This window comes from Anomaloglossus baeobatrachus, chromosome 7, assembly GCF_048569485.1.
Source record: "Anomaloglossus baeobatrachus isolate aAnoBae1 chromosome 7, aAnoBae1.hap1, whole genome shotgun sequence".
NCBI classification, from domain to species: Eukaryota; Metazoa; Chordata; class Amphibia; order Anura; family Aromobatidae; genus Anomaloglossus; species Anomaloglossus baeobatrachus.
Genome location: NC_134359.1, coordinates 228,157,044 through 228,181,689, shown reverse-complemented (window position 1 = coordinate 228,181,689; position 24,646 = coordinate 228,157,044). Strand labels below are relative to the sequence as shown.

General features: G+C 43.2%; 3 long non-coding RNA genes across 3 annotated transcripts; 1 reads left to right on the top strand and 2 right to left on the bottom strand.

The window, feature by feature from the left end:
- Positions 1–4,224: 4,224 nt before the first annotated feature.
- On the bottom strand, positions 4,225–5,104 carry LOC142246099 (uncharacterized). Its single transcript, XR_012724871.1, has 3 exons — positions 5,019–5,104; positions 4,556–4,722; positions 4,225–4,279 (listed from the first exon to the last, which is right to left on the bottom strand). It is a non-coding gene; the product is annotated as an uncharacterized LOC142246099 (long non-coding RNA).
- A 5,069-nt stretch (positions 5,105–10,173) lies between these two features.
- LOC142246098 (uncharacterized) lies at positions 10,174–12,464 on the bottom strand. The gene is made up of 4 exons (XR_012724870.1): positions 12,380–12,464; positions 10,968–11,079; positions 10,505–10,671; positions 10,174–10,228 (listed from the first exon to the last, which is right to left on the bottom strand). It is a non-coding gene; the product is annotated as an uncharacterized LOC142246098 (long non-coding RNA).
- Positions 12,465–14,068: 1,604 nt separating this feature from the next.
- Positions 14,069–14,948, top strand: LOC142246097 (uncharacterized). Its single transcript, XR_012724869.1, has 3 exons — positions 14,069–14,154; positions 14,451–14,617; positions 14,894–14,948. It is a non-coding gene; the product is annotated as an uncharacterized LOC142246097 (long non-coding RNA).
- Positions 14,949–24,646: the final 9,698 nt, after the last annotated feature.

Here is a 24,646-nt window from a genome sequence, read left to right as displayed (position 1 = left end):
AGTGTACAACTAGGGCACAAGTGTTGCCACTGAATGGGTGGGTGTGTGTGGGGCCCAATTTTTTGAAAAAAGGGAGACTCCGCTTGGAGTAACCCTTGCTTGCTGTGTTTTTAAAAGAAGCCAAGATGAACAGAGCTGGGATCAGGAAAGACTTTGCTACCTACCCCGGTGTCATCCTGGGGACGGATAAGAATGGCGTATTTTTGAATGTGCTTGATGCAAATCAAAACATCCTGTTTGCAACTAGGGCCCAAGTGCTGCCACTGATGGGGTCGGTGTCTGTGTGGCCCAATTTTTGGAAAAAAGGGAGACTCCACTTGGAGTAACCCTTGCTTACATTGTTTTTAAAAGAAGCCAAGATGAACAGAGCTGGAATCAGGAAAGACTTTGCTACCTACCCTGGTGTCATCCTGGGGACGGTTAATTATGGCGTATTTTTGAATGTGCTTGATGCAAATCTAGCTGTGAATTGTACAACTGGGGCACAACTGCTGCCACTGAATGGGTGGGTGTGTGTGGGGCCCAATTTTTGGAAAAAAAGGGAGACTACGCTTGGAGTCACCTTGCGGTGTTTTACATGATTTTAGAAGGGCGTGCCATGCCTATATCTGTGTGTCCTCCTCTTTTTCCTTGTTTTCGCATGAGTATATGTCCTTGTCACTTTCCCATGTGTTTGTGTTGTGTTGTGAGTCATTTGTCACCTTTTGGACACCTTTGAGGGTGTTTTCTAGGTGTTTTTATGTGTTTGTGATTGCCTGCCATTGTTTCCTATGCAGTTCGAGTTCGGTTCGTCGAACGTTCGACGAGCCGAACTCGAACGGGACCTCCGTTCGGCGAACCGACCTCGAGCCGAACCGGGACCGGTTCGCTCATCTCTAGTGCTCAGCTCGGCTGGGTGTCGGCTGAGTTGTTTCACTGCTCCCAGTCGTGCAGAAGTTAATCCTCTTTGGAGCAGTGTGCAACTCTTCTGAGATCCAGGTGGTTGATTAACATCTCCAACTGGTCTCTTATTATTTAAGACTGGGGAGTGTAGTAAGAGGCCACCGAAGATAGCATCAGCGATCCCGGTCTCAGTGGTTCTCAGTTCATGATGAACAACAGTTGTTTTTTTGCGTGGTGTGAACGTCCCCGTTTTGTGAGTTTTTTCCTTACCCTTTTCTTTATTCTCCAAGTATGCATATTGTCTCTCCTTTGTGGGTGAAAACTGTGTGTATGAGGTTTCGTTCTCCCTTGTCCGTGTCTTTTCTGTTGGGTGTTGTTACTGGGTTTCCGGCCCGTTCCCAGGATTGGAAGGAGTAAGATCAAGGCTCGGACAGTAGACAGGGCCAGGTCGGGGACCAAGGCCTCCCTACCTTCAAGGGAACCCCTGGGGTAAGCGTAGGGGTCCCAGTCTTAGGGTTAGCTTAGGAACCCCTGGTCTGTCAGTATCTCCCCCGTGACACTATGAAACGTTTAGGAACTGCAACCATTTTTCTGTACATATGGCATCCAAGCTTGTACTGACAAAAGGAGAGAGGAAGGGCACTACCCAGTGGGATCACCTGGTATACAAAATTTATGTAAGACAAAAGGAGAGAAAGGAGTATACCAACACACGGGATCACCACAACATTAACCAATGTATATTAAATTTTTATTAGGTTATTAAAGAACCAGAACACGAGACACATGTCTCCACACTGAAAAATTATTATAAGACACACAATGACACAAGTTAAAAACATTTAAAAAGCCATAGGCATAACAAACATGTCCGCCAGGAACCAAAAATACAATCATGTACAATTTCTTTATATATAATTATAGTAGGGGCACTCCAATCATTAGTATACAAGGCCCGTATCCGGTATAGAGAAATAGTAGATGTGAACAAGTGCACTAAAGTCCACAACAATATATAATTAGCAGCATATGGTAAATTTTAACATGGAAACACTTGTGCAGATAAACACATCTCCAGTTATAGATGAGCAGTATAGGCTTTTATAGAAAATTACTAGAGTCTATATGGGCACAAGAACATCCCAGTGCTGTATGAGTGGTAACATATAGCGAATCATAAGATAGAGACACTTAGATTGTACTGATATACAAAACCTATGCTATATACATAAAATGATATAGATCCATAGCACAAAGTACATCCAGGTCCCCATCGATACACAATAGTGCTACAACCACAATACCTTCTCACAGGTGTATCCTGAAAAGAACGCCTATTAAGTGCAAGATGACATAAATTCAGAAAGCAATTCTATCTGCTCAGTAAAAATGCTCATATTATGCTGCCACATATAGCCAGGGTCCTGGATGCTTCAAGCTACCACTGATATATACGGTGCAATTGAGAACAGCAACCAGGCTACAGGCAATACAGACCCGGACCTATATCCATCATCCCATATAGTACATAGCAAGCATGCTGGTGGGGTGGATGAGAGGAGCGACCCAAGGGGTTCCTGGCATGGACACCCCACGCGTATCGCCACGTATCCAGTGGCTTCCTCAGGGGAAAAGAAGGCGATGTGACATGGCCATGTGTGTCCTTTTTAAGGAAGTGTAATCAGTGCTTACCCGCAGCTGCACGATTTTTCGTATTGGAGGTGAACCTCCGATGGCGGCCGCCATCTTGTTTGATCACATGATGTGGAGAGCGTCCTCCCCCATCTTCTACTGCGCATGCGCGAGTCAAATATCGCTTAGATAGACACAAAATGTGTTCAAGGAGCAGCGCTTCTCCTTGCTATCTATTAGCGAAATTTATAGCTGACAGATGGTTATTATACTTCCAAGCGCATCGCAATATGCTAATACCTTTAGTAACACAGTCCATACTATGCGCATGCGCTGTTTAGATAGAGGGGAAAACAAAGATGGAGTATTAACCCCTTTGCTGCTGGAACACTTTAAATGTCAGCAGATTCGCTGTTTACTTTGAAGAAAATTTCTCAGAAGAGCACGGGCTAAAATAAGCAGAATGGCATATCCATTAGGAGAATTCTATCATGTATTACATCGATACTACATGCAACATGTCCATAAGCACCAGTGAGTCCTCCACTGGTTAATACAAGATGCCGACATCCATGACCCATAGAGTAAAGCTAGATAATTCCAGCTAACAGAGTTATATGATTCTTGACAAAAACCAGATCACCAGAAGATGGATAATATCAACCATAGGTCAAGGGAAAAAACGGTAAAACCGGTAAAAATCACACAATATAAAGCTAGATAATACCAGCCAGTAGAGTTATGTGGTTCCTACATAGAACAGAAAATTAGATATCAAAAAATGGATCTAACGGACCCAACTTGGGGAAAATCATTAGATGTTAAATGATAACGTATACACCAAGCATAATTATTTATGTAGTTCTTCCATAGAGAAAAACACCGGGTGTCAAGTAAATGTAATAGACCCAGCATAGAGAGAATTATTAGATGTTAGAGCATGACATATACACCACCCGTGCCCTGGTTCACACATGTCACACACAATACATCGTGGATACGTATAGATTCCCAACGACTACAACGTATTACCAAGGATATAAGTTCCCATCGACTAGAGTGTGTTATCAAGGCATAGAGTTATGTTAGTTAGTATACGGTCAAAATATTGTAGTACCAGATGTCTAAAAAAGACCAATAAGTATCCATCAGTGATGGCTCATACTTATAGCCATAATGGCATCCCCAAGGATACCATCAGATGTATATGTTTGAGATGTAAAGAACAAAGATTGGAGTGGCACGCGGATTAGAACAGCATGCAAGAGTGACATGTATATAAGATATAAGATATCACCCAGAGGCACACGGGAGGTTAGTGAGATCTCATATAATTAACCCGGGTAATACCAGCAGATGGAATTGCCATAAACTAGATCAATATATACGGTCAGTATAACCAGGTGGAATCCAATGAAACCAGAACAAAAAGCACAGGGGGAGCCCACTCTTTGCCACATACATGTGTGACACGAGAAATCTTATAAAATACCACATTAGTATTGTGAATAGCAAAAAACAATACTAGGGGTGCTCCCCACAGCTGAAGTAGCTTAATAACATCCCGGATGTCCTTGTAGTATAGCGTCTACTCCCACATTTCCCATATGCTCATCCGTCCATAATATGTATATTCAGGGTAAAGTCTCTAATATCCAACGACGATAAGTCTTGTCAGATAAAGAAGGGTCTTTTATGGTTCTTCATAATTCCCTATTCCATGTTCTCTTCTTATCCTCTTCCTAGTTTCCCCATACATGATCTTCTAGATGGGGAAAAGGCAAATGGGCTTTAGTAAAAAATGGTGGAATTCATCAAATAGCATTATAGAACCCTGTATAGAGCAACTCCTCATTAAGACCATGTGGGGCTAAACTCTTAAGGGTATAAATCCACCTTGATTCTTTTTTAAGCAATTCTTTAGTAGCATTCCCACCTCTAATGTTCTGTTTGATTGAGTCCACAATGAGCACTTTGACTGTAGTATACCGCCCTTTATGGTGCATAAGAAAATGGGAGGCTACTGAGGTCAGTACCTTACCCTTTTTCAGGTCGGTTTCCGCTGTATTTATGTTGGAGAAGTGTTGTTGTATCCTCTTCCTCACTTCCTGTGTAGTTTCACCGACGTAGATTTTCGGGCAATCGCAGACAAGGATATAGATGGCATTCCTCGTACGACAGTTGTAATAGGATCCGCAGGTGATTCGTCTAGGAAAGATCGGTAAAGAGATGGAGTCACTTGCCAACATGTATGGACACACTGTACATGCCCCACAGGGAAATGTGCCCTTTAGTCTTATGCCCGTTCCCAAACTTTGTGTTGGTCTTGAGAAATGGCTCTTGGAGAGGATACCTCTCAGATTCTGGGCACGTCTTGCTACTAAATTAGGCTTATCTCCAATAAAAGGGGTCAGTTTTTTATCACTCAAAAGTATGTCCCAATTATCTTGTAAAAGTCCATATAGATCTTGCCATTGATTATGGAAGGGGGTGATAATACTCACTGTGGTTCGCTTATTTCGTAGTCTTGGTTGTAATAGAGTATGTCTTGTCATAGTTCTACAGGCCTGTAGAGCTCCGGAGACCACTTGTTTTGGATATCCCCTTGCGCGAAATCTGTTGGTTAGATCAGAAGCGTGTATTTCGAAATCAGATTTGTCACTGCAATTTCTTTTTACCCTCATAAATTGGCCTTTGGGTATCCCGTTCTTGACATGAGTGGGGTGGAAACTATCATAGTGTAAAAGGCTGTTAGTAGCCGTTGGTTTACGATATAATGTGGTAGTGATGTTCTCTCCTACTCCCTTAGAGACTCGCAAGTCCAAAAATTCCACCGTCTCCCTGGCTATGCTGGAGGTTAGCCGAATATTAAGGGTGTTATCATTCAGGGTGGCAATGAAATTTTCACAGTCCCCCCGAGATCCAGACCAAAAGAACAGGATATCGTCTATATATCTGAACCACCGTATCACATGGGATTTATAGTGCTCCAGGATGTACACCTGTGTCTCCTCCCACCACCCTAAAAAGATATTAGCATAGGGTGGCGCACAGCACGCCCCCATAGCGGTCCCAGATGTCTGCCGGTAATATTTTCTATCGAAGACAAAATAATTTTTATCCAATACCAGATGGAGAAGGTCTAGGACAAAGGAATCGTGTCTTCTATTGCCGGTGGTTCTACGGTCCAAATAATATGACACTGCTCGTGATCCTGCCTCATGGTCAATTGAAGTATACAAGGCTTCCACATCAAGTGTTACCAACAAAGTACTAGATGGGACTTTAAGTTTGGTGAGCTGTTCAATTAGATGGGTAGAGTCTCTAACGTAAGATGGTGAGGATTGCGCCAAAGGCTGGAGATAAAAATCCAAATATATGCAGGGCCTCTCGAACATGCCACCAATTCCTGACACTATTGGTCTGCCCGGAGGTTCCGGGCGACCCTTGTGAATTTTAGGTAACATATAGAAGGTGGGTATAACTGGGAACTTGGTTGTTAAAAAGTTCCTTTCCTTCAAGGAGATTATGTCATGTTCGTGAGCCGTAGAAAGCAATCCATCCAGTTTCTTTTTGAAAACACAGGTAGGGTCGGAAGGTAATACCGTATAACACTCAGTATTAGAGAGTTGTCTCATAGCCTCTCTTAGATACATCTCAACTGGCCACAAGACCACGTTTCCCCCTTTGTCTGCCTCTTTGATGATAAATTCCTGATTGTTACTCAATTTGGACAGAATCCGCCTCTCTTCCGCTGTAAGATTATTACCCCTGTTGTTATCGGGTTTAAGCTTCTCAATATCCTTACAAATTTTATTGAAAAAGATCCCTACAGCGGGACAGAGGCTAAGGGAGGGTGTGGCCTGTGATAGGAGGCGCCTTGTAAATGGTATTTTTTGGCCATTTTGTTCATGGGTGAAAACGAAAGCCCCTTAGCCAATAGCCTGCTTTCCACATCGGACAATTGATATTGAGACAAGTTCACTATTTGTAAGTCACCTTCATTACCTTCTACCAGTTTCGTCTCCGGCTCCTCGTTTCCCTCTGAGGGGGCGATTGCCAGGGATGGATTCTCCTGTTTCTCCTTTTGGTATTTGATTTTCCGGCGACCCCTCCTAGTGCGTTTTCCTGATCGCTGGTATCGGTGGATAAAAAATCGCTCGAGGAGGGCTCCGAAGCTGCAGGAATGACATCTATTTCTCTACCAACCGGTCTACGCTTATTGCCTCTGTGAGACCACCTATAGGCTCTATTTTCGGCATAGTCATTCTTATCCCTCTGGAATTTATTTTTCTTACCCTTAATAACATCCCTTTCAAAATTGTCAAGGATTCCTTTGAGTTTATTTTGAAAAGGAGTTACGACTGTTTGTGGGTCCTGCTGGCGTAGAATGTGCTCTTTGTTGTTAATTTCTTCCTTCAATTGTGTGAGTAACACACGATCGTGGTCTATTAGCATGTCTAAGATAATAAATGAGCACGTCTGCAAGCCCTGCTCCCAAGTAATTCTAAACTGGGGGTCCGTCTCCCAAGCTGGGAATATTTGTACCCTCAGACCTCTAGGTGTAATCTTAAGTTTTTTATATTCTTCTAGGGTCCTAATATTCCACCATATTTTTACCACTCTTTTATGCAGATTAATTAAGTCCTGCATGAGTTGTTGATTCTCGTCCTGGGGGCCTGTTGGCCTCCCCAGAACGCCAGAGCTTTCAGACGTGCCAAATACATCAGAGGATTGGTTAGACCAAGCCACCTCCCTTGCTGCTAGATCCATGTGAAAAAAGGTTCTGGTTTTAGGTTGTGCCAAAATACCTGGGACAACACAAATTTTATTGGGAATATCTAAGAAGTCTATATATATACATAGAATTCGAACAACCCAAAATTTAGAGTGTGCCTCCTTCCGAATGGTTGTGCAGAACAACCGATAAGGATATGACAAAAGGAGAGAGGAAGGGCACTACCCAGTGGGATCACCTGGTATACAAAATTTATGTAAGACAAAAGGAGAGAAAGGAGTATACCAACACACGGGATCACCACAACATTAACCAATGTATATTAAATTTTTATTAGGTTATTAAAGAACCAGAACACGAGACACATGTCTCCACACTGAAAAATTATTATAAGACACACAATGACACAAGTTAAAAACATTTAAAAAGCCATAGGCATAACAAACATGTCCGCCAGGAACCAAAAATACAATCATGTACAATTTCTTTATATATAATTATAGTAGGGGCACTCCAATCATTAGTATACAAGGCCCGTATCCGGTATAGAGAAATAGTAGATGTGAACAAGTGCACTAAAGTCCACAACAATATATAATTAGCAGCATATGGTAAATTTTAACATGGAAACACTTGTGCAGATAAACACATCTCCAGTTATAGATGAGCAGTATAGGCTTTTATAGAAAATTACTAGAGTCTATATGGGCACAAGAACATCCCAGTGCTGTATGAGTGGTAACATATAGCGAATCATAAGATAGAGACACTTAGATTGTACTGATATACAAAACCTATGCTATATACATAAAATGATATAGATCCATAGCACAAAGTACATCCAGGTCCCCATCGATACACAATAGTGCTACAACCACAATACCTTCTCACAGGTGTATCCTGAAAAGAACGCCTATTAAGTGCAAGATGACATAAATTCAGAAAGCAATTCTATCTGCTCAGTAAAAATGCTCATATTATGCTGCCACATATAGCCAGGGTCCTGGATGCTTCAAGCTACCACTGATATATACGGTGCAATTGAGAACAGCAACCAGGCTACAGGCAATACAGACCCGGACCTATATCCATCATCCCATATAGTACATAGCAAGCATGCTGGTGGGGTGGATGAGAGGAGCGACCCAAGGGGTTCCTGGCATGGACACCCCACGCGTATCGCCACGTATCCAGTGGCTTCCTCAGGGGAAAAGAAGGCGATGTGACATGGCCATGTGTGTCCTTTTTAAGGAAGTGTAATCAGTGCTTACCCGCAGCTGCACGATTTTTCGTATTGGAGGTGAACCTCCGATGGCGGCCGCCATCTTGTTTGATCACATGATGTGGAGAGCGTCCTCCCCCATCTTCTACTGCGCATGCGCGAGTCAAATATCGCTTAGATAGACACAAAATGTGTTCAAGGAGCAGCGCTTCTCCTTGCTATCTATTAGCGAAATTTATAGCTGACAGATGGTTATTATACTTCCAAGCGCATCGCAATATGCTAATACCTTTAGTAACACAGTCCATACTATGCGCATGCGCTGTTTAGATAGAGGGGAAAACAAAGATGGAGTATTAACCCCTTTGCTGCTGGAACACTTTAAATGTCAGCAGATTCGCTGTTTACTTTGAAGAAAATTTCTCAGAAGAGCACGGGCTAAAATAAGCAGAATGGCATATCCATTAGGAGAATTCTATCATGTATTACATCGATACTACATGCAACATGTCCATAAGCACCAGTGAGTCCTCCACTGGTTAATACAAGATGCCGACATCCATGACCCATAGAGTAAAGCTAGATAATTCCAGCTAACAGAGTTATATGATTCTTGACAAAAACCAGATCACCAGAAGATGGATAATATCAACCATAGGTCAAGGGAAAAAACGGTAAAACCGGTAAAAATCACACAATATAAAGCTAGATAATACCAGCCAGTAGAGTTATGTGGTTCCTACATAGAACAGAAAATTAGATATCAAAAAATGGATCTAACGGACCCAACTTGGGGAAAATCATTAGATGTTAAATGATAACGTATACACCAAGCATAATTATTTATGTAGTTCTTCCATAGAGAAAAACACCGGGTGTCAAGTAAATGTAATAGACCCAGCATAGAGAGAATTATTAGATGTTAGAGCATGACATATACACCACCCGTGCCCTGGTTCACACATGTCACACACAATACATCGTGGATACGTATAGATTCCCAACGACTACAACGTATTACCAAGGATATAAGTTCCCATCGACTAGAGTGTGTTATCAAGGCATAGAGTTATGTTAGTTAGTATACGGTCAAAATATTGTAGTACCAGATGTCTAAAAAAGACCAATAAGTATCCATCAGTGATGGCTCATACTTATAGCCATAATGGCATCCCCAAGGATACCATCAGATGTATATGTTTGAGATGTAAAGAACAAAGATTGGAGTGGCACGCGGATTAGAACAGCATGCAAGAGTGACATGTATATAAGATATAAGATATCACCCAGAGGCACACGGGAGGTTAGTGAGATCTCATATAATTAACCCGGGTAATACTAGCAGATGGAATTGCCATAAACTAGATCAATATATACGGTCAGTATAACCAGGTGGAATCCAATGAAACCAGAACAAAAAGCACAGGGGGAGCCCACTCTTTGCCACATACATGTGTGACACGAGAAATCTTATAAAATACCACATTAGTATTGTGAATAGCAAAAAACAATACTAGGGGTGCTCCCCACAGCTGAAGTAGCTTAATAACATCCCGGATGTCCTTGTAGTATAGCGTCTACTCCCACATTTCCCATATGCTCATCCGTCCATAATATGTATATTCAGGGTAAAGTCTCTAATATCCAACGACGATAAGTCTTGTCAGATAAAGAAGGGTCTTTTATGGTTCTTCATAATTCCCTATTCCATGTTCTCTTCTTATCCTCTTCCTAGTTTCCCCATACATGATCTTCTAGATGGGGAAAAGGCAAATGGGCTTTAGTAAAAAATGGTGGAATTCATCAAATAGCATTATAGAACCCTGTATAGAGCAACTCCTCATTAAGACCATGTGGGGCTAAACTCTTAAGGGTATAAATCCACCTTGATTCTTTTTTAAGCAATTCTTTAGTAGCATTCCCACCTCTAATGTTCTGTTTGATTGAGTCCACAATGAGCACTTTGACTGTAGTATACCGCCCTTTATGGTGCATAAGAAAATGGGAGGCTACTGAGGTCAGTACCTTACCCTTTTTCAGGTCGGTTTCCGCTGTATTTATGTTGGAGAAGTGTTGTTGTATCCTCTTCCTCACTTCCTGTGTAGTTTCACCGACGTAGATTTTCGGGCAATCGCAGACAAGGATATAGATGGCATTCCTCGTACGACAGTTGTAATAGGATCCGCAGGTGATTCGTCTAGGAAAGATCGGTAAAGAGATGGAGTCACTTGCCAACATGTATGGACACACTGTACATGCCCCACAGGGAAATGTGCCCTTTAGTCTTATGCCCGTTCCCAAACTTTGTGTTGGTCTTGAGAAATGGCTCTTGGAGAGGATACCTCTCAGATTCTGGGCACGTCTTGCTACTAAATTAGGCTTATCTCCAATAAAAGGGGTCAGTTTTTTATCACTCAAAAGTATGTCCCAATTATCTTGTAAAAGTCCATATAGATCTTGCCATTGATTATGGAAGGGGGTGATAATACTCACTGTGGTTCGCTTATTTCGTAGTCTTGGTTGTAATAGAGTATGTCTTGTCATAGTTCTACAGGCCTGTAGAGCTCCGGAGACCACTTGTTTTGGATATCCCCTTGCGCGAAATCTGTTGGTTAGATCAGAAGCGTGTATTTCGAAATCAGATTTGTCACTGCAATTTCTTTTTACCCTCATAAATTGGCCTTTGGGTATCCCGTTCTTGACATGAGTGGGGTGGAAACTATCATAGTGTAAAAGGCTGTTAGTAGCCGTTGGTTTACGATATAATGTGGTAGTGATGTTCTCTCCTACTCCCTTAGAGACTCGCAAGTCCAAAAATTCCACCGTCTCCCTGGCTATGCTGGAGGTTAGCCGAATATTAAGGGTGTTATCATTCAGGGTGGCAATGAAATTTTCACAGTCCCCCCGAGATCCAGACCAAAAGAACAGGATATCGTCTATATATCTGAACCACCGTATCACATGGGATTTATAGTGCTCCAGGATGTACACCTGTGTCTCCTCCCACCACCCTAAAAAGATATTAGCATAGGGTGGCGCACAGCACGCCCCCATAGCGGTCCCAGATGTCTGCCGGTAATATTTTCTATCGAAGACAAAATAATTTTTATCCAATACCAGATGGAGAAGGTCTAGGACAAAGGAATCGTGTCTTCTATTGCCGGTGGTTCTACGGTCCAAATAATATGACACTGCTCGTGATCCTGCCTCATGGTCAATTGAAGTATACAAGGCTTCCACATCAAGTGTTACCAACAAAGTACTAGATGGGACTTTAAGTTTGGTGAGCTGTTCAATTAGATGGGTAGAGTCTCTAACGTAAGATGGTGAGGATTGCGCCAAAGGCTGGAGATAAAAATCCAAATATATGCAGGGCCTCTCGAACATGCCACCAATTCCTGACACTATTGGTCTGCCCGGAGGTTCCGGGCGACCCTTGTGAATTTTAGGTAACATATAGAAGGTGGGTATAACTGGGAACTTGGTTGTTAAAAAGTTCCTTTCCTTCAAGGAGATTATGTCATGTTCGTGAGCCGTAGAAAGCAATCCATCCAGTTTCTTTTTGAAAACACAGGTAGGGTCGGAAGGTAATACCGTATAACACTCAGTATTAGAGAGTTGTCTCATAGCCTCTCTTAGATACATCTCAACTGGCCACAAGACCACGTTTCCCCCTTTGTCTGCCTCTTTGATGATAAATTCCTGATTGTTACTCAATTTGGACAGAATCCGCCTCTCTTCCGCTGTAAGATTATTACCCCTGTTGTTATCGGGTTTAAGCTTCTCAATATCCTTACAAATTTTATTGAAAAAGATCCCTACAGCGGGACAGAGGCTAAGGGAGGGTGTGGCCTGTGATAGGAGGCGCCTTGTAAATGGTATTTTTTGGCCAGAGTCTCTCTCACCTTCTTCCAGTAGATCCAAAAGGTCACTAAACACCTGGCGATCTTCCGGTGGGAGTGTATCCATCAGGTCAGGGCGGCTGTAGAGGTACTTGAAAGTGAGCTGTCTGCAAAAGAGATATACATCTTTAATTATAGTGAACTTGTCCATTTTGTTCATGGGTGAAAACGAAAGCCCCTTAGCCAATAGCCTGCTTTCCACATCGGACAATTGATATTGAGACAAGTTCACTATTTGTAAGTCACCTTCATTACCTTCTACCAGTTTCGTCTCCGGCTCCTCGTTTCCCTCTGAGGGGGCGATTGCCAGGGATGGATTCTCCTGTTTCTCCTTTTGGTATTTGATTTTGGATCTACTGGAAGAAGGTGAGAGAGACTCTGGCCAAAAAATACCATTTACAAGGCGCCTCCTATCACAGGCCACACCCTCCCTTAGCCTCTGTCCCGCTGTAGGGATCTTTTTCAATAAAATTTGTAAGGATATTAAGAAGCTTAAACCCGATAACAACAGGGGTAATAATCTTACAGCGGAAGAGAGGCGGATTCTGTCCAAATTGAGTAACAATCAGGAATTTATCATCAAAGAGGCAGACAAAGGGGGAAACGTGGTCTTGTGGCCAGTTGAGATGTATCTAAGAGAGGCTATGAGACAACTCTCTAATACTGAGTGTTATACGGTATTACCTTCCGACCCTACCTGTGTTTTCAAAAAGAAACTGGATGGATTGCTTTCTACGGCTCACGAACATGACATAATCTCCTTGAAGGAAAGGAACTTTTTAACAACCAAGTTCCCAGTTATACCCACCTTCTATATGTTACCTAAAATTCACAAGGGTCGCCCGGAACCTCCGGGCAGACCAATAGTGTCAGGAATTGGTGGCATGTTCGAGAGGCCCTGCATATATTTGGATTTTCATCTCCAGCCTTTGGCGCAATCCTCACCATCTTACGTTAGAGACTCTACCCATCTAATTGAACAGCTCACCAAACTTAAAGTCCCATCTAGTACTTTGTTGGTAACACTTGATGTGGAAGCCTTGTATACTTCAATTGACCATGAGGCAGGATCACGAGCAGTGTCATATTATTTGGACCGTAGAACCACCGGCAATAGAAGACACGATTCCTTTGTCCTAGACCTTCTCCATCTGGTATTGGATAAAAATTATTTTGTCTTCGATAGAAAATATTACCGGCAGACATCTGGGACCGCTATGGGGGCGTGCTGTGCGCCACCCTATGCTAATATCTTTTTAGGGTGGTGGGAGGAGACACAGGTGTACATCCTGGAGCACTATAAATCCCATGTGATACGGTGGTTCAGATATATAGACGATATCCTGTTCTTTTGGTCTGGATATCGGGGGGACTGTGAAAATTTCATTGCCACCCTGAATGATAACACCCTTAATATTCGGCTAACCTCCAGCATAGCCAGGGAGACGGTGGAATTTTTGGACTTGCGAGTCTCTAAGGGAGTAGGAGAGAACATCACTACCACATTATATCGTAAACCAACGGCTACTAACAGCCTTTTACACTATGATAGTTTCCACCCCACTCATGTCAAGAACGGGATACCCAAAGGCCAATTTATGAGGGTAAAAAGAAATTGCAGTGACAAATCTGATTTCGAAATACACGCTTCTGATCTAACCAACAGATTTCGCGCAAGGGGATATCCAAAACAAGTGGTCTCCGGAGCTCTACAGGCCTGTAGAACTATGACAAGACATACTCTATTACAACCAAGACTACGAAATAAGCGAACCACAGTGAGTATTATCACCCCCTTCCATAATCAATGGCAAGATCTATATGGACTTTTACAAGATAATTGGGACATACTTTTGAGTGATAAAAAACTGACCCCTTTTATTGGAGATAAGCCTAATTTAGTAGCAAGACGTGCCCAGAATCTGAGAGGTATCCTCTCCAAGAGCCATTTCTCAAGACCAACACAAAGTTTGGGAACGGGCATAAGACTAAAGGGAACATTTCCCTGTGGGGCATGTACAGTGTGTCCATACATGTTGGCAAGTGACTCCATCTCTTTACCGATCTTTCCTAGACGAATCACCTGCGGATCCTATTACAACTGTCGTACGAGGAATGCCATCTATATCCTTGTCTGCGATTGCCCGAAAATCTACGTCGGTGAAACTACACAGGAAGTGAGGAAGAGGATACAACAACACTTCTCCAACATAAATACAGCGGAAACCGACCTGAAAAAGGGTAAGGTACTGACCTCAGTAGCCTCCCATTTTCTTATGCACCATAAAGGGCGGTATACTACAGTCAAAGTGCTCATTGTGGACTCAATCAAACAGAACATTAGAGGTGGGAATGCTACTAAAGAATTGCTTAAAAAAGAATCAAGGTGGATTTATACCCTTAAGAGTTTAGCCCCACATGGTCTTAATGAGGAGTTGCTCTATACAGGGTTCTATAATGCTATTTGATGAATTCCACCATTTTTTACTAAAGCCCATTTGCCTTTTCCCCATCTAGAAGATCATGTATGGGGAAACTAGGAAGAGGATAAGAAGAGAACATGGAATAGGGAATTATGAAGAACCATAAAAGACCCTTCTTTATCTGACAAGACTTATCGTCGTTGGATATTAGAGACTTTACCCTGAATATACATATTATGGACGGATGAGCATATGGGAAATGTGGGAGTAGACGCTATACTACAAGGACATCCGGGATGTTATTAAGCTACTTCAGCTGTGGGGAGCACCCCTAGTATTGTTTTTTGCTATTCACAATACTAATGTGGTATTTTATAAGATTTCTCGTGTCACACATGTATGTGGCAAAGAGTGGGCTCCCCCTGTGCTTTTTGTTCTGGTTTCATTGGATTCCACCTGGTTATACTGACCGTATATATTGATCTAGTTTATGGCAATTCCATCTGCTGGTATTACCCGGGTTAATTATATGAGATCTCACTAACCTCCCGTGTGCCTCTGGGTGATATCTTATATCTTATATACATGTCACTCTTGCATGCTGTTCTAATCCGCGTGCCACTCCAATCTTTGTTCTTTACATCTCAAACATATACATCTGATGGTATCCTTGGGGATGCCATTATGGCTATAAGTATGAGCCATCACTGATGGATACTTATTGGTCTTTTTTAGACATCTGGTACTACAATATTTTGACCGTATACTAACTAACATAACTCTATGCCTTGATAACACACTCTAGTCGATGGGAACTTATATCCTTGGTAATACGTTGTAGTCGTTGGGAATCTATACGTATCCACGATGTATTGTGTGTGACATGTGTGAACCAGGGCACGGGTGGTGTATATGTCATGCTCTAACATCTAATAATTCTCTCTATGCTGGGTCTATTACATTTACTTGACACCCGGTGTTTTTCTCTATGGAAGAACTACATAAATAATTATGCTTGGTGTATACGTTATCATTTAACATCTAATGATTTTCCCCAAGTTGGGTCCGTTAGATCCATTTTTTGATATCTAATTTTCTGTTCTATGTAGGAACCACATAACTCTACTGGCTGGTATTATCTAGCTTTATATTGTGTGATTTTTACCGGTTTTACCGTTTTTTCCCTTGACCTATGGTTGATATTATCCATCTTCTGGTGATCTGGTTTTTGTCAAGAATCATATAACTCTGTTAGCTGGAATTATCTAGCTTTACTCTATGGGTCATGGATGTCGGCATCTTGTATTAACCAGTGGAGGACTCACTGGTGCTTATGGACATGTTGCATGTAGTATCGATGTAATACATGATAGAATTCTCCTAATGGATATGCCATTCTGCTTATTTTAGCCCGTGCTCTTCTGAGAAATTTTCTTCAAAGTAAACAGCGAATCTGCTGACATTTAAAGTGTTCCAGCAGCAAAGGGGTTAATACTCCATCTTTGTTTTCCCCTCTATCTAAACAGCGCATGCGCATAGTATGGACTGTGTTACTAAAGGTATTAGCATATTGCGATGCGCTTGGAAGTATAATAACCATCTGTCAGCTATAAATTTCGCTAATAGATAGCAAGGAGAAGCGCTGCTCCTTGAACACATTTTGTGTCTATCTAAGCGATATTTGACTCGCGCATGCGCAGTAGAAGATGGGGGAGGACGCTCTCCACATCATGTGATCAAACAAGATGGCGGCCGCCATCGGAGGTTCACCTCCAATACGAAAAATCGTGCAGCTGCGGGTAAGCACTGATTACACTTCCTTAAAAAGGACACACATGGCCATGTCACATCGCCTTCTTTTCCCCTGAGGAAGCCACTGGATACGTGGCGATACGCGTGGGGTGTCCATGCCAGGAACCCCTTGGGTCGCTCCTCTCATCCACCCCACCAGCATGCTTGCTATGTACTATATGGGATGATGGATATAGGTCCGGGTCTGTATTGCCTGTAGCCTGGTTGCTGTTCTCAATTGCACCGTATATATCAGTGGTAGCTTGAAGCATCCAGGACCCTGGCTATATGTGGCAGCATAATATGAGCATTTTTACTGAGCAGATAGAATTGCTTTCTGAATTTATGTCATCTTGCACTTAATAGGCGTTCTTTTCAGGATACACCTGTGAGAAGGTATTGTGGTTGTAGCACTATTGTGTATCGATGGGGACCTGGATGTACTTTGTGCTATGGATCTATATCATTTTATGTATATAGCATAGGTTTTGTATATCAGTACAATCTAAGTGTCTCTATCTTATGATTCGCTATATGTTACCACTCATACAGCACTGGGATGTTCTTGTGCCCATATAGACTCTAGTAATTTTCTATAAAAGCCTATACTGCTCATCTATAACTGGAGATGTGTTTATCTGCACAAGTGTTTCCATGTTAAAATTTACCATATGCTGCTAATTATATATTGTTGTGGACTTTAGTGCACTTGTTCACATCTACTATTTCTCTATACCGGATACGGGCCTTGTATACTAATGATTGGAGTGCCCCTACTATAATTATATATAAAGAAATTGTACATGATTGTATTTTTGGTTCCTGGCGGACATGTTTGTTATGCCTATGGCTTTTTAAATGTTTTTAACTTGTGTCATTGTGTGTCTTATAATAATTTTTCAGTGTGGAGACATGTGTCTCGTGTTCTGGTTCTTTAACCCCTTCACCCCCGGCCACTAAAACACCCTAATGACCGGGCCATTTTTTGCAATTCTGACCAGTGTCACTTTGACAGGTTATAACTCTGGAACGCTTCAACGGATCCTGGCGATTCTGAGATTGTTTTTTCGTGACATATTGTGCTTCATGTCAGTGGTAAATTTAGGCCGATATTTTTTGCGTTTATTTGTGAAAATTTAGGAAATTTGGCGAAAATTTTGAAAATTTCGCAATTTTCAAACTTTGAAAATTTATGCCCATAAATCTGTGAGATATGTCACACAAAATAGTTACTAAATAACATTTCCCACTTGTGTACTTTACATCAGCGCAATTTTCGAAACAAATTTTTTTTCCGTTAGGAAGTTAGAAGGGGTCAAAGGTCATCAGCAAATTCTCATTTTTCCAACAAAATTTACAAAATAATTTTTTTAGGGACCACATTACATTTGAGGTGACTTTGAGAGGCCTAGGTGACAGAAAATACCCAAAAGTGACCCCATTCTAAAAACTACACCCCTCACACTGCTCAAAACCACATCCAATAAGTTTATTAACCCTTTAGGTGCTTCACAGGAACCAAAGCAATGTGGAAGGAAAAAATGAAAATTTTACTTTTTAACACAAAAATGTTACTTTAGCCATAAAATTTTCATTTTTACAAGGGAGAAAAGAGAAAGTACACAATACAATTTATTGTGCATGTTCTCCTGAGTACGCTGATACCCCATATGTGGTAAAAATCAATTGTTTGGGCGCACGGCAGAGCTCGGAAGGGAAGGAGCGCCATTTGAATTTTTGAACGCAAAATTAGCTGCACTCATTAGCAGACGCCATGTCGGGTTTGAAGACCCCCTGAGGTGCCTAACCAATGGAGCTCCCCCACAAGTGACCCCATTTTGGAAACTAGAGCCCTCAAATAATTTTTCTAGATGTTTGGTGAGCACTTTGAACCCCTGGGGGCTTCACATAAGTTTATAGCGTTGAGCCGTGAAAAGAAAAAAAATTTTTTTTACCACAAAACGGTTGCTTCAACTAGGTAGCTTTTTTTTTCACAAGGGTAACAGGAAAAAATGCACCATAAAATGTATTGTGCATTTTCTCCTGAGTACGCAGATACCTCATATGTGGTGGAAATCAAATGTTTGGACACACAGCAGTGCTCGGAAGGCAAGGAGCGCCATTTGAATTTTTGAGTGCAAAATTAGCTGCACCTGTTAGCGGACGCCATGTCGGGTTTGAAGACCCCCTGAGGTGCCTAAACAATGGAGCTCCCCCACAAGTGACCCCATTTTGGAAACTAGAGCCCTCAAATAATTGTTCTAGATGTTTGGTGAGCACTTTGAACACCTGGGGGCTTCACAGAAGTTTATAGCGTTGAGCCGTGAAAAGAAAAAAAATTTTTTTTACAACAAAACGGTTGCTTCAACTAGGTAGCTTTTTTTTTCACAAGGGTAACAGGAAAAAATGCACCATAAAATGTATTGTGCATTTTCTCCTGAATACGCAGATACCTCATATGTGGTGGAAATCAAATCTTTGGACACACGGCAGTGCTCGGAAGGCAAGGAGCGCCATTTGAATTTTTGAATGCAAAATTAGCTGCACTCATTAGCGGACGCCATGTGGGGTATGAAGACCCCCTGAGGTGCCTAAACAATGGAGCTCCCCCACAAGTCACCCCATTTTGGAAACTAGAGCCCTCAAATAATTTTTCTAGATGTTTGGTGAGCACTTTGAACACTTGGGGGCTTCACAGAAGTTTATAGCGTTGAGCCGTGAAAAGAAAAAAATTTTTTTTTACCACAAAACGGTTGCTTCAACTAGGTAGCTTTTTTTTTCACAAGGCTATCAGGAAAAAATGCACCATAAAATGTATTGTGCATTTTCTCCTGAGTACGCAGATACCTCATATGTGGTGGAAAGTAATTGTTTGGGCGCATGGCGGGGCTCAGAAGAGAAGGAGCGCCATTTGACAGCAAAATTGGTTGGAATCATTAGCGGACGCCATGTCACGTTTGGAGACCCCCTATGGTGCCTAAACAGTGGAGCTCCCCCACAAGTGACACCATTTTGGAAACTAGAGCCCTCAAATAATTTTTCTAGATGTTTGATGTGCACTTTGAACACCTGGGGGCTTCACAGAAGTTTATAGCGTTGAGCCGTGAAAAGAAAAATTTTTTTTTTACCACAAAACGGTTGCTTCAACTAGGTAGCTTTTTTTTTCACAAGGGTAACAGGAAAAAATGCACCATAAAATGTATTGTGCATTTTCTCCTGAGTACGCAGATACCTCATATGTGGTGGAAAGTAATTGTTTGGGCGCATGGCGGGGCTCAGAAGAGAAGGAGCGCCATTTGACAGCAAAATTGGTTGGAATCATTAGCGGACGCCATGTCACGTTTGGAGACCCCCTATGGTGCCTAAACAGTGGAGCTCCCCCACAAGTGACACCATTTTGGAAACTAGAGCCCTCAAATAATTTTTCTAGATGTTTGATGTGCACTTTGAACACCTGGGGGCTTCACAGAAGTTTATAGCGTTGAGCCGTGAAAAGAAAAATTTTTTTTTTTACCACAAAACGGTTGCTTCAACTAGGTAGCTTTTTTTTTCACAAGGGTAACAGGAAAAAATGCACCATAAAATGTATTGTGCATTTTCTCCTGAGTACGCAGATACCTCATATGTGGTGGAAATAAATTGTTTGAGCGCATGGCGGGGCTCAGAAGAGAAGGAGCGCCATTTGACTTTTCAAACGCACAGACGCAGTGCACTGATCGGCCGCTGCAGGACGCACGGTCGGATGCGATAAAAAAAAGCGTCGGGGATACGTAAAAAAAAAAGTCACGCCAAAAATTGACCATGGATGCAGATCCGTTATGTGCATCCCTGATCAGCGCTTGGTGGGACGCACGGACGGATGCGATACAAAAAGCGTCGCAAATATGGAAAAAAGTCACGCCAAAAATTGACCATGGATGCCGATCCGTTATGTGCATCCCTGATCAGCGCTTGGCGGGACGCACGGACGGATGTGATACAAAAAGCGTCGGGGATACAGAAAAAAAAAAGTCACGCCAAAAATTGAGCAGGGATGCCGATCCGTTATCTGCATCCCTGATCAGCGCTTGGCGGGACGCACAGACGGATGCGATACAAAAAGCGTCGGGGATACGGAAAAAAAAGTCACGCCAAAAATTGAGCAGGGATGCCGATCCGTTATCTGCATCCCTGATCAGCGCTTGGCGGGACGCACAGACGGATGCGATACAAAAAGCGTCGGGGATACGGAAAAAAAAAAAAAAGTCACGCCAAAAATTGAGCAGGGATGCCGATCCGTTATCTGCATCCCTGATCAGCGCTTGGCGGGACGCACGGACGGATGCGATACAAAAAGCGTCGGGGATACGGAAAAAAAAAAAAAAAGTCACGCCAAAAATTGAGCAGGGATGCCGATCCGTTATCTGCATCCCTGATCAGCGCTTGGCGGGACGCACGGACGGATGAGGTGTAAAAATGGACAGGGGATACGGAAAAAAAAAAAAAAGTTATACTCACAGTACCCAGAGGACTAGCAGGAGGAACACTGACCAGAAGAGCTGCAGAGGAATAGATGGCAGAGAGATGGACAGCTTTACAGGAGCAGCAGGCAGATCAGCAGAATGCCCAGGAAGGACCCAGCGATGGACGCAGATGTGATCAGGCCGGTGAAGACAGGTAAGAGGACGTCGGGGGAGAGCAGAGGGGGAGAGGGGGGGGGGGAGTGAGAGCAGAGAGGGGGGGGAAGCAGAGGGGGAGGGGGTAGAGCAGAGGGGGAGACCGGAGAGGGAGCTGCAGAACAGAGATAATGGGGGAGGCAGTCAGATCGCGGGGGGAGCAGATCGGGATGTCGGGGGGGGGGGGGGGTTGGGGGGAGCAGATCGCGGGGGGGGGCACGGCAGGGGCTACCATGGCAGCGCGCAGGGGCACCACGGGAGCGCGCAGGGGCACCACGGGAGCGCGCACGGGCTGGCTGCAAAGTGAGCACAGTACTCACGTGCAGCAGCGGTGACAGCTAGGGCGGCGGCGGCGGCGGCAGCAGCGGCGGTGGCGTGGTACCACAAGTACCAGCCACTGCACGCTGCAGCCATGTTGGGGGAGGGCTCGCAGGCCAGCACAGGCCTGGGGAGGGCGGCCACCGGCAAATCACACCGCCCCACTGCACACTGATTGGAGCGATTGCGCGTCATAGCACGATCGCTCCAATCAGTGCTGCAGGGGCTGGGGGAGACATGTTTGAGGTCCACCTATGATATGCTGCAGCAGCTGCGGCATCTCATAGCTGGATCTCACAGGATCGCACTAATTCGGGCATTATTTTTGCCGAAATTAGTGCGATCGATGTGGTTGGCGGTTCAGATTTGAACAGCCAATCACATCGATCGTCGATAGGGGGTGGCGATGCCGCCCCCCCTGGGGTCAAGCAAAGGTCCCCTGCTGTAAGAAACAGCAGGGGACATCATTTGAAAGCCGTTGCTATGGCCACGGCAATCAAATGAAGTTTAGGCAGTAAAATTACGTCCCTGGTCGTTAAGTCACGTTAAAATAGGACGTAATTTTACTGCCCGCGGTCGTGAAGGGGTTAATAACCTAATAAAAATTTAATATACATTGGTTAATGTTGTGGTGATCCCGTGTGTTGGTATACTCCTTTCTCTCCTTTTGTCTTACATAAATTTTGTATACCAGGTGATCCCACTGGGTAGTGCCCTTCCTCTCTCCTTTTGTCATATCCTTATCGGTTGTTCTGCACAACCATTCGGAAGGAGGCACACTCTAAATTTTGGGTTGTTCGAATTCTATGTATATATATAGACTTCTTAGATATTCCCAATAAAATTTGTGTTGTCCCAGGTATTTTGGCACAACCTAAAACCAGAACCTTTTTTCACATGGATCTAGCAGCAAGGGAGGTGGCTTGGTCTAACCAATCCTCTGATGTATTTGGCACGTCTGAAAGCTCTGGCGTTCTGGGGAGGCCAACAGGCCCCCAGGACGAGAATCAACAACTCATGCAGGACTTAATTAATCTGCATAAAAGAGTGGTAAAAATATGGTGGAATATTAGGACCCTAGAAGAATATAAAAAACTTAAGATTACACCTAGAGGTCTGAGGGTACAAATATTCCCAGCTTGGGAGACGGACCCCCAGTTTAGAATTACTTGGGAGCAGGGCTTGCAGACGTGCTCATTTATTATCTTAGACATGCTAATAGACCACGATCGTGTGTTACTCACACAATTGAAGGAAGAAATTAACAACAAAGAGCACATTCTACGCCAGCAGGACCCACAAACAGTCGTAACTCCTTTTCAAAATAAACTCAAAGGAATCCTTGACAATTTTGAAAGGGATGTTATTAAGGGTAAGAAAAATAAATTCCAGAGGGATAAGAATGACTATGCCGAAAATAGAGCCTATAGGTGGTCTCACAGAGGCAATAAGCGTAGACCGGTTGGTAGAGAAATAGATGTCATTCCTGCAGCTTCGGAGCCCTCCTCGAGCGATTTTTTATCCACCGATACCAGCGATCAGGAAAACGCACTAGGAGGGGTCGCCGGAAAATCAAATACCAAAAGGAGAAACAGGAGAATCCATCCCTGGCAATCGCCCCCTCAGAGGGAAACGAGGAGCCGGAGACGAAACTGGTAGAAGGTAATGAAGGTGACTTACAAATAGTGAACTTGTCTCAATATCAATTGTCCGATGTGGAAAGCAGGCTATTGGCTAAGGGGCTTTCGTTTTCACCCATGAACAAAATGGCCAAAAAATACCATTTACAAGGCGCCTCCTATCACAGGCCACACCCTCCCTTAGCCTCTGTCCCGCTGTAGGGATCTTTTTCAATAAAATTTGTAAGGATATTGAGAAGCTTAAACCCGATAACAATAATAGTAATAATAATCTTACAGCGGAAGAGAGGCGGATTCTGTCCAAATTGAGTAACAATCAGGAATTTATCATCAAAGAGGCAGACAAAGGGGGAAACGTGGTCTTGTGGCCAGTTGAGATGTATCTAAGAGAGGCTATGAGACAACTCTCTAATACTGAGTGTTATACGGTATTACCTTCCGACCCTACCTGTGTTTTCAAAAAGAAACTGGATGGATTGCTTTCTACGGCTCACGAACATGACATAATCTCCTTGAAGGAAAGGAACTTTTTAACAACCAAGTTCCCAGTTATACCCACCTTCTATATGTTACCTAAAATTCACAAGGGTCGCCCGGAACCTCCGGGCAGACCAATAGTGTCAGGAATTGGTGGCATGTTCGAGAGGCCCTGCATATATTTGGATTTTTATCTCCAGCCTTTGGCGCAATCCTCACCATCTTACGTTAGAGACTCTACCCATCTAATTGAACAGCTCACCAAACTTAAAGTCCCATCTAGTACTTTGTTGGTAACACTTGATGTGGAAGCCTTGTATACTTCAATTGACCATGAGGCAGGATCACGAGCAGTGTCATATTATTTGGACCGTAGAACCACCGGCAATAGAAGACACGATTCCTTTGTCCTAGACCTTCTCCATCTGGTATTGGATAAAAATTATTTTGTCTTCGATAGAAAATATTACCGGCAGACATCTGGGACCGCTATGGGGGCGTGCTGTGCGCCACCCTATGCTAATATCTTTTTAGGGTGGTGGGAGGAGACACAGGTGTACATCCTGGAGCACTATAAATCCCATGTGATACGGTGGTTCAGATATATAGACGATATCCTGTTCTTTTGGTCTGGATCTCGGGGGGACTGTGAAAATTTCATTGCCACCCTGAATGATAACACCCTTAATATTCGGCTAACCTCCAGCATAGCCAGGGAGACGGTGGAATTTTTGGACTTGCGAGTCTCTAAGGGAGTAGGAGAGAACATCACTACCACATTATATCGTAAACCAACGGCTACTAACAGCCTTTTACACTATGATAGTTTCCACCCCACTCATGTCAAGAACGGGATACCCAAAGGCCAATTTATGAGGGTAAAAAGAAATTGCAGTGACAAATCTGATTTCGAAATACACGCTTCTGATCTAACCAACAGATTTCGCGCAAGGGGATATCCAAAAC